At 38.6% G+C, this 17,435-nt stretch overlaps 1 protein-coding gene and 1 long non-coding RNA gene across 40 annotated transcripts in view; one reads left to right on the top strand and one right to left on the bottom strand.

Annotated features, from left to right (window-relative positions):
* The window catches only part of LOC105498397 (uncharacterized), a 33,098-nt gene extending 24,915 nt beyond the window's left edge, over window positions 1-8,183 (bottom strand). Inside the window, exons 1-2 of the long non-coding RNA XR_011612644.1 lie at window positions 8,053-8,183; window positions 6,756-6,849 (exon numbers count right to left, since the gene is read on the bottom strand). This is a non-coding gene — a long non-coding RNA (uncharacterized lncRNA). The remainder of the gene's footprint in view (window positions 1-6,755; window positions 6,850-8,052) is intronic.
* Window positions 1-17,435, top strand: part of LOC105498395 (ELAV like RNA binding protein 2) — a 159,472-nt gene that overhangs the window by 95,372 nt on the left and 46,665 nt on the right. The gene's annotated exons all lie outside the window — the stretch shown is intronic.

Below are 17,435 nucleotides of genomic sequence, written 5' to 3'. Positions count from 1 at the left end.
ATATACAATTTTGGAGAAAGACATTAAAGTTTATTCTTCTCAGGTTCACTTTTTACTTGAACCTGGGTATTTTTATAGAACAATTTTCAGTGTGAGCCTTGATTAGTTTAGTTGAAAGATTACAGGATGATGAAACTAGAAATTTGTAACATTTTAAGAAATAAAATACAGTACAGTTCTTTATCATTGTTAACTTCTGTCCTCTTTAGTACCTGGGGATTTGGAAATTAATTGGAGAAATGGCACACAATTTTTGTTAGTATTTTATATGTTTGGGAGTTGACAGAAAAGTGTTATAAAACTCAAGTGGTCAGGGTTGGGGGGCTTATATACCATTTTAACAAAGGAAAGGTTTGGACTTTGTGGAATAGAAAATTGTGGGGAAGTGTTAAGAAAATATGTAAGGGGACAGATAAGGGAAATTTTAACAAGGTTGGTTTATACAGACCTGTATGCATAAACAATCTGGTGTCGACTCTCTCAAGTAATGAGTCGCTTACCTCTGAACTGGTACAGGACAGAGGGACACCTTCCCATGGGAAATTTATACTCTGCTTTTAGGGAGAAAAGGGGAGGGAAGAGAACTCTTCTTGCATCTGTTGATTTTTCATTTTCCTCAGTATAAGATAATACTTAATGCTGGCCAGGTGCGGTTGTTCATACCTGTAATCTCAGCACTTTGGAGGGCTGAGGTAGGTGGATCACCAGAGGTCAGGGGTTCAAGACCAACCATGGCCAACATGGTGAAACCCTGTCTGTACTAAAAATAAAAAAATTAGCCAGATGTGGTGGTGCACACCTGTATTCCCAGCTACTCACAAGGCTGAGGTGGGAGAATTGCTTGAACCCGGGAGGCAGAGGTTGCAGTGAGCTGAAATCATGCCACCGCACTTGCATTTTATCCTGTGCGGCAGAGCAAGACTCCATTTCACAAAACAAACAAACAAAACAACAACAAAAAAAACAATGCCAAAGTGGAATATTTTGGGGTGGCAAATCTGGACCTCTTCACTATTCAGTAAGTTAATTCCCAGTTAACAGCTCTTCATAAATCAAAGAGCTGCTTCTTTAGATAAGCAGTGGTAATGAAGCCTTTAATGGCTAGTTGCCTATTTGAGGATACAGAAAAATATGAAACAGTATTCTTCTCTAGTAATTTGTTAATCATCCAGATTTGTTTCTCTGATTTCCTGATACTGATATTTGTGTTACTTGGTATTTTGGTCCATTAGAATAAAATGTAAAAAAAATTATGTGTCACTCCCAGGAGACACAGTTTTCCAACAGCTTTCTTAGAATGTTTACTGGGAAAATAAGGTTGAATCTATGGTGAAAAGGAGGTTCAGGAGTTTTGATTTTGTGCTTTCCTAGCCCTTATCAGAGGAACTTTTAGAATAGCCATGTTTGCCTTACCAGTAAATGAGGAATAGTCTTCAGTATCTTTCTCTTTGTTCCTTTGCTAGTTTGACAGAAAACACAAACTATGTAAATATATTCAAATTCATAGAAAATAAAATTACAGTTGAAATTCTCTTATAACATTTGACTCTTTATAATTTAGCATAAGAGTGCATGTGTGCTATTTGCTATTCCAGACCTTTTCTGGGGGTAGTCTTTGTTTACTTTGCATCAGGAGATTAGTGGTATAGAAGAGAAACCATTCTCAATTTAAGAGCTTGTTATAGGAATGATGGAAAAAGTAGATGAGAAAGAAGATGGTGAAGTAAAATGAAGATAGCTCAATTAGGAGATAAAACCCAGTTAAATTGTGATAAAACTTGTTGCTTCTTTTTTTTGTAATTTATAGAATTTTAAAATAGTTTCTTCTCTGGTATGAAAATGATTTATACCCCCCAATTTTATGATATACAAAATCAACCTGTTTTTGACAGTTTTCATTCTATTTCACTACCGTAACAATTACACAACTGTGGCCACCAGCCTTTTATTTTTTATTTTATTTTATTTTTTTTTTACTTTGTTTAAATTGAGAATAGAGCGAAGCACTTTTATTCTGTACCTGTTGGAACATTTCCTTTCAAATATTCCTGAACAGAATAGTTGATCATTGGAGCTAAAATTGTGCTTCAAAATTTGCCAACTTCTTTTGAGCTTGTTCTAAGTTAATTGACTTTCAGCTGAGTACACTGCTGCTACTGAATGTTGAGAGCTGTGGAAACCCTCAGAGCGTGCTTTTCCAGCTCAAAAGGTCAACTTTAACAGATATTTTCTGGCATTTTACTTGTGAGTGTCATTCGATTTGTCAGGTCTATACAGTGGCTTAATTAGCATGTTTTAGTCCTTAAGGTATTTGTTTTGGCTCTTTAAAGTTTTAGAATGTCAGTATTTCAACACCCTTGGATGCTACTTTTATTGGTGATGGTAAATGTAGTCAAATATTTTTTGAGGGGCTATAAATCACAGAGTAGCATTTGCTGCTCTAAGTGTTGTGAAGAAACAGATCCTCAGTTAAAAACATCTTTTCAGACTCTACTCGGTAATCTCTGACACCATGTATCATCTTTAGGTAATCGAGGGGTGATCATTCTGTATTGTTCTAAATTAGAACAAAGATTTACCTTATGCCTCCTTTAAGGGGGAAAAAAGCAAGACGGAAGTATTTAAGTTGTGTTTATAAGAGTTCCTTGGCTGGGCGTGGTGGCTCGTGCCTGTAATCCCAGCACTTTGGGAGGCCGGGGTGGGCAGATCATCTGACATCAGGAGTTCGAGGCCAGCCTGGCCAACATGGTGAAACCCCGTCTGTACTAAAAATACAAAAATTAGCTGGGCGTGGTGCTGGGTTCCTATAATCCCAGCTCCTCAGGAGGCTGAGGCAGGAGAATCGCTTCAACTCAGGAGGCAGAGTTTGCAGTGAGCCACTGCACTCCAGCCTGGGTGACAGAGTGAGACTCTATCTCAAAAAAAAAAAAAAAAAAGTTTAAGTGGGTAGTAGAATTTACTAAACCCTTATGTACACTAGGTTTGTTACTTAGTTTAGGAATAAGTTCTTGGGATTAAGTTTGAGTCAAAATACTAGGAAGGTAGCCTACTGAAAGTAATCTTACAGCTTTTAGCTTAGAATATTGTTACACTTGGGTTCAAATTCCAGCTGAGCCACTTAATTTGTGTCGTGGCCTGTGTGGACTTTATGAAACTTCAGTTTCTTTCATAAAGTACCTAGCACACGGGTACTGTCTCTCTTTCCTGTCCTCTTACCAGTTAATAGTTAATATCCATTGAGTTGCATGACAGTTGCAGACTTTTTTTTCCCCCCATAGGTGTAAACTAGTTTTTGAAAAACATCTTGAAGTAGATCTGTTGTCCTAGAATTCTTAGAGTTTGTCATGATGTGGGAAGAATGCAGAGCTCATATTCCATTCTTTGCTTTCTAGGTTATTTGACCAACATAATTGATTTTCCAGGGGTGGAACAAAGTAAGAATAGAAAGTACAAGGCAGGACTTGGGAGCCCAGAATGATGATTAATGATATTACACCAGCCTTTATGAATTAGAGCACTGGAGTGTGGAATTATTGCTCTATGTGGTATTGTGTAAATGTTTCAGAATGAATTAGCTTGACTTAATATATGAAGGCACTCTCAAGTGAGCTTCCCGGTGGACTATTACTGGGCTTCGAAGGTCAGCAAGTTGTTAAATTGAGCCATGAAGTATTGGTTAGATAAAAGCTGTGGCTTATTTTTACTTTTATTGACATCATCTTCCTTAAGATGAATATCCCTTTAATATAAAATGCAAATACTATACTAAATATTCTCATTTTATCAAATAAGATGTTCAAGTCTAGATGTACAGAGACCTGGGTTTTGGGATCTTCAGAAACCTAGTGTTCCTGCAGTGTTAGCAGATCAGAAGGCTGAGGAAAAGAATTCCCTTTGTTTTCTCTTCTGTTGAAATAGTCACTGAAAACATTTAAAGCATTGCTTCATTCAGTCATCACAGACTTTACAGATTTCAGTTTGTGTGTATGGGGGAGGGGGCAGTTTCTATGAGGGTATGGTTAACTTAGCAGATGCAATTTTACATCTTGTTTTCCTTTTTTGTTAAATCCTTATGCATATTGTGAATTAGAGTTTATTTTTAGCTCTTAATGAGTTCTTTTCTCATCATTGTACTTTTTGTTGGAACTCTGTTTTGTACATACTGCTTCGATTTTTGTAGGGAAAATGTGTATGGCGTACAAGTCCTCTATCCACCACTCCCCAACTCCTGTCCTCTAGCTCAACAAAAATTTGCATTTCTTGGTGAGGGATGATAGACTTGAATGTTTTTTTTGTTTTTTTTGTTTTTTTTTTTTTTACCTTGTAGGGTAGATCTGGTGGTGTCCTTGACTCTTTACAACCTGTTTGACCTTTGGACTTAATATTGAGAAAGTCAAATCCTCCTTTTAAAGTTGAAGGGAGGCATAGCTGCATGTAAACTGGTAAATCAGGATCATTGCACTATTTTCAAGGTCACTGGAGCCTGAGAGAACAGTTTTATTTCCTAACATATTTTAATGCTTTAAATCCGGTCTCAAGGAGTTGCCTTCAAGGGTACCGTCTTATGAATCCTTCTTTCTAAACCTGGTACTAGGCCATGGGAGCTTTTTTCATTCCACTTAAATGAATTGTAGTTTGCTCTTATTCTACTTTAAATGTATCTAAACATTTTGAACAGAAATGAGAGACTGATTATGGTGTATCAAATCAATTGGCATCTTCTCATGTAGACAAGGGCTCGCCTAAATGACTTCCCAAATCCTAACTCTAAAATTGTGACTTTTCTTTCTTTTGTGAACCTGAGTATTAGGTGAGCTCTTTTTAAACATGGTGCCAAGTGATTTTGCCATATATGGTGCAGCCAGTGTATACAGAATGATTTGGGATGTAGTATCTTAAAATCTCACAATGTTATACCAGGTTTGTTTTTAGACTCTCATATTCTTTATTATTTGTGGACCTTTATTTTTACAGAGGTAAGCCCTTTTATACATATTCCAATAAGATTAAAATACAGAATTGTTAATACGGATTTATTACTGTGTTTTATATTAATATATTTATTTTTTAAGTGCTGGAAATCGGGAGCCTTTGCAAAAAGGCATGATAACATTCCGTTATATCTCCAGCTCTGGAACATTCAAAACTAGTCCTGATGTGATACTTAAAAGTGGAATATGGAATCTTCTGGGATTAATTTCTTACTCTATTTGATATATTAGTTCTCTGAAGGTTTATGGAAAACAGTATTTTTGGACATAGCCATCAAAGTAAGGGGGATGTCTAATATTCTTTCCTGGCCTTTATAGCTGGACAATGGACTTTTAAATTAAGAGTCTCTTTTTTCCCCCCTTTTTAAGACAGAACCCTTGGAGGCCACTGTGTTCACGACCAGTGACTGCTTGAGACTGGATTTATTAAATGGACCTATGTTAGTATAGTGAATAACAGCTCTTAGGTAATTTTGGGTAGTTGTTAGTAGGCACCAAAGGAGGAGAGGTGAGCCTTAGTTGCTCTATAGGTTATAATAAAAGAAGGTCTCAAGCCAGATCCCACCACACATAGATACCTCTATCTAGCAAGCAGGACCAAAGTGATGGATAAGCCTTTTCTGAGAGCTTGGTAAAGTTTCACTTCTCTGTTCTTTTTTAAGTGCTTTGAACACACCTTACATGAAATGTTCACCGAAGGCTGACAACATCCCAAAAGTCGTGTTCTGCACCCTCACTTTGCATCATGCAAAAAGAAATCCCTTTAAACAAAGACTGAAGCCCAGGACCATTTAATATTTAGGGGTTCTCTCCGTAAAGATATAACCACCTTGGATTATGCCACCTTGGATTTTTGTGCCCTGTTTATACAAAGGTGGGAAGTGTCTCTAAAGTAATTTAACCCATCTGCATGTCTTGAATTCCTTTAATTTTACCAGTAAGACCCCATTTCTAACATGCATTATACTAATTAACAAATAACTGGTTTACAGAACAAAACTGTATTTTGACGTCCATTAGGTGAATCAGCAGAGAATTGGTTGTTGATTTAGGTATGGATAATATGTTGGCTTACACTAGTCACTTGAATTTTAGCCTACTTGTATTATACTAACTAATCCTGGATTGTGCATTAATTATAGTATGTTAGATGACCCACAATTAAAGCTTAAATGGCTGTTGAACACATGTCCTCAGGTTAATTCTAAACTTTAAAAAGAAATGTTTTTATTGCGGCAAAATATAAAATTTATCATTTGAACCTTTTCAAGTTTACAGTTCAGTGACATTAAGCACATTCAGAGTATTATGCAGCCATCACCATTATCCATTTCCAGAACCTTGTGGTCATCATCCCAGATAGAAACTCTGTAACCATTAAACAGTAACTCCTCACCCACCTCCTTTGCTCCCAGCCCTTGGTAACCATTATACTTTCTGTGTCTATGAATTTGCCTATTCTCGGTACCCCGTATAAATGAAATCATAACAACATTTGATGTACCAAAGTATTTTGAAAGTAAACTATGATGATTGTTCTCAGGAGATACTAGTTTTTTCCCCTTGGGCTATAGACTCTTCTGTATATTTTATTTCCCTTCCTCTCCAAGTGGCTTTAGTGACCAACCCCTCCCCCTGAAATAAATAGCCTGTCTTCAAATTTAGTTCATGCCACATTCCCCATAAAAGAAACATCCAATTAAAATACTGAATTTGTGCAATATTTTGCCAGATTGCTGACTACTTGCAGGGACTTCATCTTACCCCCTTTGTAGTTGTTCAGCCTGATTTCAGGCTTATTTTCTTCTTTTGAAAATTACCTTCAATCTCTGTCACTCCCCGTCTACTGGCAAGTCACCTGGAGGAAGAGGCAGTGGTGTAAGTACGGTAGGTCAGAAAGAAGAACCCAGGTAGTTTTGCTCCCTAGGAGTCTCCTCTGCCTTCATACTTTTCTGCTCTTTTCTCCCAGAGAGTCAGAGCATCCAGGGACAAACATCCCTGTGGGGTCTTGGGACACAGGACACAGTGTGCAACATCCCCAGACTTCTTGTTACCTCACTTCATCCTCTGCTGAGCACTTGAAGAAAATCTTGGCAGAAAGCTATTCCTCAATCAGAGTCAAAGAGCGAAGAGTTAGAAATTCTCTTCCGTAGTTTTAGTTCTTCCATTTTTTCCTCCCCCTTCGCTAATACTCTCCTCCTACCCCTCAAAGAAACCCCCCATGAATATAACAGTCAACCACCCAACCAAAAACCCACAGGACAGAGCCACTTTTTTTAGACCACTGGAGCAATTATTGTAGTTAGAGAAGAGTTAAATATGTTTCTGAAGCAACCTTGGGAGACAGATGCTGATGTATGTTGAAGCTAGAGGCAGGTGGTTTGTGGCCTATTTCTGCCTTTGCATTATTTCAGATTCTGTTACTGAGTAGAACAGTCCTTTAAAAAAAAAAAAAATTTAGGTCTTATATCTTGGCCTCCTGCCTTCTCTGTTGGCATCAGCCAAATGCATGTTGGCTGCAAGTACATCATTCCACACTTAGTGACTGGATTTATTTTCAGACGTTGGTTATTGACAACTGAAAAGCAATTTCCTGTGTTGGGGCTTAACAGAAAGCCTTCCCTGGGTTGTAAGAGTTTAATGAAAAAGGCGAATACTTCGTGGTTAAAGTCTTAATGCAAGCTTTGTGTGGACTTCTCCCCACTGCCTACTTTGCACTCATGTTTGTAGGGAGTTTCCAAAAGCCTGTGATTTGAGATGAGGAAGGTGTTCTACCTCTGGAGCTGTAAGGTCTTGTCTTGACTAAAGATGACTCAAGCTTAACCAGTTGTTCAGCAGTCTTTGTCTGAGCTTTGGGTGTGCTGGAGAATATCAGCCAGTGTTAAGTTATTGATTTCAAGTGGTGACTGTTGAAGAGAACCTATGTCATGAAATACAGTAGTCCTCCCATTATCAACAGTTTCGCTCTCTGCAGTTTCAGTTACTTGTCATCAACCATGGTGTTAAAATATTAAATGGAAAATCCCAGAAATAAACAATCCATAAGTTTTGAGTTGCTCACCTTTCAGAGTATCGTGATGAAATTTTGCACCTTCCTGCCCAGGATGTGAATCATCCCTTTGTCCACGTCATCCATGGCTGTACATGTTCACTGTCCTTCAGTCACTTCGAATCCATCTTGATTAACAGATCGGAAAAAAAAGTGGTGTATGTTATATTGGATTCAGTACCATCTGTGGTTTCAGTCATCCACTGAGGGTCTTGTAACCCCCAAGGATAAGGTCTGGGGTGGAGGACTACTGTACTCGGCTAGTGGAACTTCTTGTGGTGCACCTCATGGTTCAAGGGAGGTAGAGAAGGAGGGAATTGTCATACTGTGAAGGTGGAATGCGGAATGCTAGATGTTCTAAATTGGTGCTTGTTTTGTTGAGCTGAGATGTAGAAGTATAGTCTGGTTCACTAAGATTTGTTGATGATTTCATTTGATGGTTAATATGTGATGCAGTCATTTATTTGAACAGAAAGAGAGGCTTTTTTTTTTTTTTTTTTTTTTTCAGTTTACATGGAAAGATTTCTAAGGATGTTCATGGATCCAAGACAAACTTGTCTCAGTCTTTCATTTCATCAGGATCCTTCCATATTGGGGAAATCTCTTAGTATATATCCGATGGGAAAAAGTTAATTCCAGAAGCCAGTGGGGCTGGTCCTCTCTGTGCCTGGCTTCCTATAGGCAAGCAGCCAGTAAGGAACTCTACCTAGTAAAGTCAATTAGGCATTTTCTCTCAGGACCCAGGGTTTTAAGGAAGTGACAGAAGGATAAGATGGTGATGATGACTCACCTCTCTGTTCTGAGGTGGGGATAGTTTTACTTCATACTACTTAACTCCTTGAAGTCTGGTTCCCAGCCCTTACTCATTCTGAAAACCCTCTGTGACTATTCCAGTGTGTTTCTTTGTGCCAGTTAGCTATAGTCGGTGTACAATCTAGAACTCCATTGAAACAATTTTTATGTAATTCATATTTTTTATCTTTTTCTATCAGTGTTTTTCAACTCAAAAGTAAGCTTATTAATTTTTATTGGTCTCAATTTGACTATAAGAGAACAACTTTTGTAATTGGTTAGAAGCCCCTGTTGTGAACTCGCCATAGCTATTGGTAAAGGAGTTTGTCTGTTATGAGAGGTATGTACTCGTATGTATGCATATTTTGTAAATAAAGTCACTTGTCAGTGTCTTTCAAACAATTTACTCATACTTGTGTCACATTGTTAATGTTGGGGGAAAGCAAAGTTTGAATTTAATTATGCAAAATAGTAGGTACAGTGAAGATACTGATCCTCCCTTCCAAGTCACCTCTTGTGATTTCCTCCCCCTTGTGATTATGTTTCTTGGGCACTACTTTGCTCCCTGAGTGTGAGCAAGAACAACCTGAAGAATGACTGAGATGACCACCAGCAGTAGCATTCACACAGCAGGTCTTTTTGGATGTTTCGTCTCTAGCTTTTAATCTTCAGGGGTCGGTAACGTTTGGCGACTCCCATTGCTTTTAGTAACTAAGGAGAGCCATATATCTTGTGGAAAAACAGATTTGCCTGTGAATGACCTGCATTTATCTCCTCTGCTTATTTAATGGTCATTTCTTTAAAACCCTTTTGGTTTCCAGCCATGTAGGGACATATGTATGCTTACAGGCATTAAATTTCTGTGTCCTATGGGATAAGAAGTATATGTCATCATTAGGTTTTTGGACAGTCTTTGGTTCTCCTTGAAGAGATTCAGGTCTTGTTTTACCTTTATTTGCAGTTTGTTTTCTTCCCCAGCAAGTAAGTCATTGATGGTGAATCATAAATGCAATTGTTCAGAAACGAATCTAGTCAATTTTATGTTCTTCTTTGCAGCCTGTTAAGATATTTGTGTACACCTAAAGGATTTGAATGGGATATCTGTTCAGGTGGCTGTAAGTGAAAATGTGGTGGTGGGTAGGGCAGGGGAATGACACGGCCAAGATACTACCAGGTTATAGAGGATTACACAGAAAATCTTTGTATGACATCTTAATACAGCTATAGATTCTACATTCAGAAAACATACTTCTTTGGGGATTGTAAAAATCTACCATAGCTCCTGGTTATTTGATTTGTATTTTGTTTGTTTCTTGAGACAGAGTCTTGCTCTGTCACTGCCCAGGATGGAGTGTGGTGGTGTGATCACAGTTCACTGAAGCCTCAACCTCCCAAGCTCAAGTGATCTTCCCACCTTGGCCTCCTGAGTAGCTGGGACCGCAGACATGTGCCATTATGCCCAGTAATGTATTTATTTTGTAGAGACAGGTTCTCCCTGTTGTTGCCTAGGCTAGTCTTGAGCTCCTGAGCTTAAGTGATCCTCTAGCCTCAGACTCCCAAAGTGCTGGTATTTGGGAGCCACTGTGTTCAGCCTGTTTTTGTTGTTGTTGTTGTTGTTTGTTTGTTTTGAAAATAATTTTTTTTTGCTTCATTTTCTTTAAGTCTTAGATTACAATGACAGAGAATGCAAATAAAGGAACAAATTAGCTTTGTAGGGAATAATGAGATCAAATAAGTTCTAATTCCTTTAGTATTAGATTTAATTATTACTTTTTTTTTCTTTTTGGAAGGGGGTGCACAAGAAGGATAAAGAAGCCCAAAATAGTATAGTAGGCTTTTGTGTTAAGATCCATTTCAGTATATATATGTTTTCTTGCTAGAAAATACTCTTGCTTGAGAAAAATAAGTTTAGTAATCTAAGTAGAATACCTTAATAATGTTGTTGTCAATTAGGATAACTAGAATAAGCACTTAATAGGTTATATTCTATTTGGGTATAGGGGCTAGTAAGTGATCTGGCAGCATACATATTTCAAGTTTTTCCCCAAATAAAGGAGATTAGTTTATAATATGTAACTATTGTGTTCCTTCATTATAAATAGGAAGGAAGAAGTTTTCAGCCACAAAATAGGAAAACTCTTGACAGCATAGGCTATTCATTATTGGAATGAGCTGAAAAACTAGTTTAGTGAAACGTTCATTTCTTCAAGTGGTGTACTTATAATTGAATACCTAACATTTTGTATGGCATTCTACATTGTAGGAAGCTCTTTAACAAGACTGATTCTAACATGCAGATCAAAATCTATTTGTGAAACTTAAGGTGGAGATGGTGGAATCATAGGTGGGGGCGAGCATCAGAGAGTACCTTTAGTGCAGTTTCTTTTCCCACAGATGAGATACCAATCTCAAATTCATAAGGCTAGTTAGCTGGAGGCCTTAAACTCCTAACCTCCTTTTCCTTAGGGCCTCCTTTGTGGTAATAAGATGGATTCTTCTAATCCACTTGTCTTTGCCTTCATCTTAAAATGTGTTTGCCAAGTGGGCATGTAATGTGGCCCAAATAGCTGAGAAGCTCTGTGTATAGAAGTTACTTCCCACATCAGATGGTCCTTCATATTGTTTAATCTGGTGCCATAAAAACATAGCGCCTTCCCCAAGAGTGGGTCTCAGATATGTGAATAAGCAAATTGAGTAACTTCAGTCACAGCAGATTAAAGAAAGCATCACATTAAAAGTTTTTAAGATGAATTAAAATTGAAGTGTTGTTGAACAAGATTTTTTTTAACCCTCTACCCTGTTATACATTTAAAAGTACTTGAGATAATAAAACGGTAATATGTTAAAATTGTGTTTAGGATCTTCCTGTTTCATAGGAAAGACCTGTCCAGAATTAGCAGCAATAGTCAGGTGTACTAAGTTGCTGGGTATATGATTTAGATAGTTTGTTTTTAATATACTTTAAAGTCAGTGGTAAAAGACAAGCCTCTGTGCTCTGCTCATTTGGCAGTGAATCATTGTCTAGGTAAAATCATTTTAGCAAAGTCTTCCTCAAAGTGTCCGTGAATTTTAAATTTGGAGGATTACAATAGCTAATCACTTCAACTTTTAAATGAGGTGATTTGGGAAGAAATGCTCATGTGTGATATGAATGTGGCAATTGTGGGAGCTGCACCATTTTGTACTTCTCTTTAGGAGCCATCTGTTAATTGGTGGGCAGGTTGCCCCGTGGTCTCAGAGTGGCTTGCTGTAGCATAAGCTGTCCCTGAGCAAAAGCAAAATTGGTATTTATTTCTGTCAGGGTACCTGTTTGACTTAATTCATAGCCATGGTTCCCATCTGACCCATAGCCTTTACAACTTTAACCATATACAGCTCAGTTTCCTCTGTGGACTGTGTTCTATTGGGATTCGTTTTCTTTATTGCTTCAGAGAGAGTGTTCTTGAGGTTTTTGAAGCTGTGTCTGTAGTATTTAAATAGGTTTCCTTTATACTCAGCATTGATACCCCCACCAGCCCAAACACCATCAGTCTGGGGATTTTTCCTAAGCGTATAAAAGTCAGTGCTGTGTGTGACTATTTTAAGTTTAGAGGAAGGAAAGAAAAATGTTCCTCAGACCCTCTTGATTAACTACTTCTTCATTAACTATAAACTAAGCAACATGTCCTGTACCAAGAGAAGGAAAATCGTATGTTATTTATACTTAATCCTTGTGTTGACTGGGGAGGATGGATGTCCTTTGGAAATTTACTTCCTTTGTGTTTGCTAAAAATATCTCTAATTTAATTCTGCTCTTTCTTTTTGATATAAAAGGAATTACAGTGGACAGTTTCCCCCCGGTGGAAGGGTTGTACATACCACTTTATAGCAGATACTTTGCGATCAGTACACATAAGGTGAAATGTTTTTACTTTATTGAAACATCTGATCATGTGATGCTACCCAATATTCCCTTCTTAATGACTCAGCTTCCCTCCCTCGCCCACTCCTTTCTAACTTGATGTCACCATATTATATGTGAAGGACATAGGTATGTGCGTGCATTCACAAGGCATGTGTAATTTTGCGATCGCAGCTCAGAGTTAAAAATAAGCTTCGTTAACACTTGCTGTAGTTTTTCCCCACTTACGGTAGTTATTAACACTTTGTCCACTGATAATAGCAGCTTAACTGGGTCTAGGTGGGTGGGCAGAAAGAGTTTTCAGGTACTTGTTTTTACAGCTATGTAAAGGAGGTCTCAGGAAATCATAAGCCCTCCCAGATGTAGTCATCTTGGGTGTAGCTTTTTGGTAGTTGGGGTTATCCATCTCAGTTTTATAGTGCAAGAATATTTGCAAGGCTGCTGAGTTGGTGTGTTGTATTAATCTCTGGGTATTATGGTTCAAAAGGTTTCTTGCCTTCTAGTTAGTTTTACGAAGGCAAGATGTTACCATGCCAAGAAAGTATGGATCCTCCTGGGATGCAAGGAGTTGCTAGGTTTCAATCCTGGCCATTACTCTAGAAGGTCTGTAACCAAACCCAGGTTCAGCCGCCTGCCACTTGAAAGCCAGAACACCAGAGGCAAGGATTGGTGGAAGGAAAAGCAGTTTTAATGGGAGCCAGCAAACTGAGAAGATGGTAGACTAGCATTCTAAAGTACCATCTTCGGTTTAAAAATTTACCATAGGGCTTTCAAAGGGAAATTTGGTATGGGAGACATGCAGAAGTGGTACAGGACCTGTGTGTCTTGTTCAGTGGTTCTCTTGGGTGTCTGAGGGTCTGACTGGCATTATCTTGACTTTGGTTCATTGGTGGTGGACTAATTATGACTCCTAATCATGAGGATTTTGCAGTGGGGACTCTCTTCCTGGTTTGTTTTAAGATTAGCCTCTGAGATTTCTTAAGAGTGTGGTAGATAAGCATGGATTGCCTGAGGGGAGTGTCTAGAGAGGGAAGGAATGAAGAGGTGAGAGGGAAGGGAAGAAAGAAGAGGTGATTTCTAACACCGAGGTCCCTAGTTATAGTCCTATATCTGCATCTGCTCAGTGATTGTACCAGGCTACTAAGGTGACTGTCCCTGGGTCCCTCGTGTGCCTCTTTCCTCATTGTGCCTCAGGGCTTGGTGCATCCTGCAGTTTGCTATAAACCTTCACATGGGCCAGCCTTGCTCCCAGGATGAGGGGGTCAGCTTGCTTACCTCTACATAGACGCCTTATGTTCAGCGTAGTACGTCTTTGGTCTGACTGTCTCGTTTATACTTCTTTACAAATTTGTTCTTCTCCATGTTCCTATTTCGTTAATTTGTTTGTCAGGAAACACCTGAATTTCATCTTTTCTGTTTTAACACACTAAAGAGTTCTCTTTTTCAAGCTGGTCCTGGTTAAGCCTGAAACCCCTGCAATGCACTTTATGTATTTCACGTTCATTAGGTGCCTGCATCTCCGTTGTTTACTGTGTGGGGCTTAAAATTTTTGAGCATCTTAGAGGGCAGAGACCATGTGGTATTGATCCCATCTTTTTTCCACTGCTATGAAATCATGCTATGCGTATGAAAGCATTTTAATGCAATCTGCTGAGGAGAGAAGTGTCTTGTGTGGGAGACTGTTTTGGCAGTAGCAAACATGTTTGGCTTTAGCCATAAGAACTGCTTTCTGAGTTTGGAAAAGGAGTATGTAAATCAAGGCCCATTTTAAATGGATCTTTTTATAATGCAGATACCTCTCATCTATCTGTTTTGTAATGATGGATTTGTTTCGGGGACTTAAGTGGTTTGTGCACCTGCAGGATGTCCTTCCTTTTCTTTCAGGTCTTTTTTTTTTTTTTTTTTTTTTTTTCCTTTCATAGTCTCTTGGATGGCTTAAGAAAGAATTGACGTTCCAGTCAATTTATTTCATGACAAAGAACAAGAAAAAATACAGATGTATTTGGAGATTATAAGTATTCTGATTGGAAAGATGTAAACTTTGGATGTACAGGACTCTGCCACAAAATAATTTCCACACATGACCGAAGGCAGTAAAGTGTACGCTTTCGAAAGACTGAGTTTGGAAAGGTTGATTGTGGCGTGAAAACCTAACTGCTCCCTTGCGCTAGCTGTGTGTGCCTTTGAGCAAGTTAAATTAGCGACTTTGAACCCCCAGCTTTGTCTGTAAAATGGATACAGGTGTATTTACATGTAGTCTTGTGGTGAGAATTAAATGTGACATATGTAATGTAAGGCTCATAGTTGCTTGATAGTTTAGTTTGGCAGTGGCCTGTTGACTTCAAGACAGGTAGACATAGCATTTATGGGGCAGTGTGAATGGGCATTTTTCCCCAACAGACTTGCCTTTTCATACTGGAAGGTTTGGACTGGTGAACTTTTAACTTTTGGGTGAGAGAGTGATTTTTTTAAGAAAAATGTGTTCAAGAAGAAAATTTATCTCTAACAAGAATTTTTTTATCACGTGGACTTGGTGAGTTTGGTAGAGACTAATTTTATAGTTTTCCGTCCTTGGCAAAATGGGGAGCTCTCCATGGTGGTTTGCAGGACTCTGACACAGTTTCAAAACAGGCGCTGATCTAATTACAGTGCATAGGGCCTTTAATTTTTTTTTTTCTCGTATCAGAATTAAAAAATGATCTCTTACAGAGAGAAAAACACATTAAGAAGCCATACTGCCTCTTGATGTACTGCTTAGTGGGAGGGGTGTGTGTGTGTGTGTGTGTGTGTGTGTGCAGGCACAAGCAAGAGTGCATGTTTGTGAAGATTGACACCAGCTGGTCGCACAAGCAACAGCAGATGCCCTTTTTACTACCACAGTTAACTTGTTTTCCTCTACCACAATACTATTTTGAGGAATACAGTTCCTTTGCCTTCATCCCAAATGATACTTACTTGAACAACTCCATTGTCTTTTAAGTAAACACAAGATAAAGCAGATAATATAAGACTGTGTGTGTGTTGGGGGAGGGGGGTGGCGGATCTGTATAGAGTCATTTATAATTAACAAAGAAATGAGAAAGTTGCAGCAGACCCAAACCTTTAATTGAAAGTAGATTGGACTAGCCCAGAGTTGTTAATGTTCTAACCTTTTTTGAACTGTCGAGTGTGACTTTCAGGCTATCTGAAGGTATTTTGGCATTTGCTCTATCCTGGTGGCAGCTCCAGTGTTTGAAGGTAGAACTGCTGACCTATCTTTTAGAGAAACTACCTACATCAATAAGTAATGAGAACCGCCTTTTGTTTTCATTGTGGTGAGCTTACACTATCTCAGTCACTTCCTTTCGAGCTGGAGAACCTGCCTTCAGGTAGAGTCTCATCCTGTGTATTGTAGAGGAATTGGTTTATTTTTCTACTGCAGATAATTTTTCCGAATCCTCCTGGTCTTGGATGCAAGACATCTTTGTGTACCCGGTGTAATACTTGGCAAGAATTTAGAGGATTTAATATGCTGTTTCTGTTCTCAATAGTCTAAGACTGAATTGTGTGGGAGTTCTTAATGTTGTCTGAAAATGTGATATATTAAGAACCCACAGTTTCGCCAACTTAAGCAGGGTCATGCTGCATTGCAAGCAGATTCATAATTACTGGGACTGGAACTATAGGAAAATAGAGCTCTACCAGTTGCATAATCAGGGGACAGATACGGCTATTAAAATTAACTTGAAGGGAAAATGCCCTGGTGCTGAGGACGTTAAACCGCTCCCTCTAGAATTAGGCTGCCTAGGTAATATTTACCAAACGATCACTATTTACAACTTTGATTGCAGCAGAAAAGTTATAAACTCTTCTATATTAGCTCCATGTGTCTGTAAAGTCCTGAAAATCATTTTGAAATATTGGGGCCTTTCAGTCTCAGGCCAGCTTTATTAGCATTTGGGTGGAAGATGAGTCTTCGAGTGAGCCATCTGTTTTCTGTATTATGTGAGTGTCTAGGTTGAATTCTCCATCCTTGTGATAATCCCTGGTAATGTCCTTTGGGAAGCTGGTAGAAATGCTCCCAGCTTTCAGGAAGGCTGGCTTGGACTGTAGTAATGGGATCTCAGCAGCCCTCCATCTCACAATTTGATCTTACTCATTAGAGGGCAGCAAGGGGGACCTGTTTAACTTGACCCACGTTAACTTGAGTGTTTAAATGGAACGACCTGCTGCATCTGGCATGCTACATTTGAGGAGACTCGGGTTAAGTCAGGAATTAAAATGTGGAGAAAAACGTGTCTAGAGAGAATTGCATCCCTCTGTTCTAAGATTCTCTCAAACCTTTTCCCTGCTGTGTGGTACCCACATGATTTTGCTGTGTATCAAATCTGAGATATTAAGAAAGCTCCTTTGCAAAGTCTGGTGCAAGTTGCTTTGGTGCCAGAGTTGCAGTGCACAGCCTGTCTGAACAGACACACATAATGAGTGCCCAAGAACAGTAAGTCCATCGGAAGAAATACAACATATTTGCAACTTCATTGTGTGTTTGAGGAAGGAGAGGGGAAGGATATTAGGAAGGAACAGGGTCTTTATTAAAAACAAAAATTTTCCCCCCTTGTAATGAAAACTTGTTTTTGCAAATCAAATTATTTGCTTTTGTTGTTGTTGTTGTTAAGGCATGCAGTTTAATGCTGTATTAGGGTTGTGTTTGGAGAAAGCAAAT

This window comes from Macaca nemestrina, chromosome 14 (assembly GCF_043159975.1).
Source record: "Macaca nemestrina isolate mMacNem1 chromosome 14, mMacNem.hap1, whole genome shotgun sequence".
NCBI classification, from domain to species: Eukaryota; Metazoa; Chordata; class Mammalia; order Primates; family Cercopithecidae; genus Macaca; species Macaca nemestrina.
The sequence above is the reverse complement of the archived record's forward strand: the minus strand, read 5'-3'. Positions and strand labels throughout refer to the sequence as shown.